The sequence below is a fragment of the Orcinus orca genome, chromosome 6 (assembly GCF_937001465.1).
Source record: "Orcinus orca chromosome 6, mOrcOrc1.1, whole genome shotgun sequence".
Lineage (NCBI taxonomy): Eukaryota > Metazoa > Chordata > Mammalia > Artiodactyla > Delphinidae > Orcinus > Orcinus orca.
In genome coordinates, this window is record NC_064564.1 from 21,605,824 (window position 1) to 21,606,814 (window position 991).

Below are 991 nucleotides of genomic sequence, written 5' to 3' on the forward strand. Positions count from 1 at the left end.
TCATCATGTAGTTAACTTCTTCCACCTGGTGGAGGTTTCAGTATCTATAGGATAGCTCACAGGATATGGCTCATAATGTTATCTATAGCCCTTGAGAAGGAACTAAGGGTCCTTGATAAAGGCTAAAATATTATTATTTGGTCTCCTTTGACTATTTTCCCTTGTTTCTGCATTTTCTCACTTCTCTGATTAAACTTATTCTTTGGCTAAAGGTTTTCTACGGACAAAAGGCAGGCTGAGGACATGGTGGGGAAGGACCACAGCATCCTGTTCTGTTTCATACCCACTCTTTTTTAGATTTTTTTCCCATATAGGTCATTTACTCAGCCATAAAAATGAATGAAATAATGCTGAGACAGAGAAAGACAAATATCATATGATACCACTTATATGTGGGACCTTAAAAAAAATGGTACAAATGAACTTATTTACAAAACAGAATTAGAGTCACAGATGTAGAAAAAAACCTTATGACTACCGGGGGGAAAGGGAGAGGGAGGGATAAATCGGGAGATTGGGATTGACATATACACACTACTATATATAAAATGGAAAACTAATAAGGACCTACTGTATAGCACCTAAGTCCTTTTTAAAGGGCTTCACTCTGATTAGGTCAGGCCCACTTATGATAACCTCCCTTTTGATTGACTCAAAGTCAACAGGAGCAGGGAGCTTAATTACATCTTCAAGATCCTTTCACCTTTTCCAGATAACATAGTATAATCCAGGGAGTTACATTGCCCCCTTTCCCAACTTTGTCCTATTCTATGGGTTAGAATCAAGTCATAGGTTCTGCCTGCACTCACAGGGTTGGGATTACCCAAGAAAGTGACTCCCTGGATGAGTCACTCTAGGGTGTGTCTAACATAGATCTATGGGAATAATGTGATAGAGAGGAAAAAATTTGATGATGTAAGAGAGAAAGGGGAAGAATGCTGGACCAAGGCCAAGTTGGTGAGAAGGGACAGGCTTCAGTGCACAAGAAGAG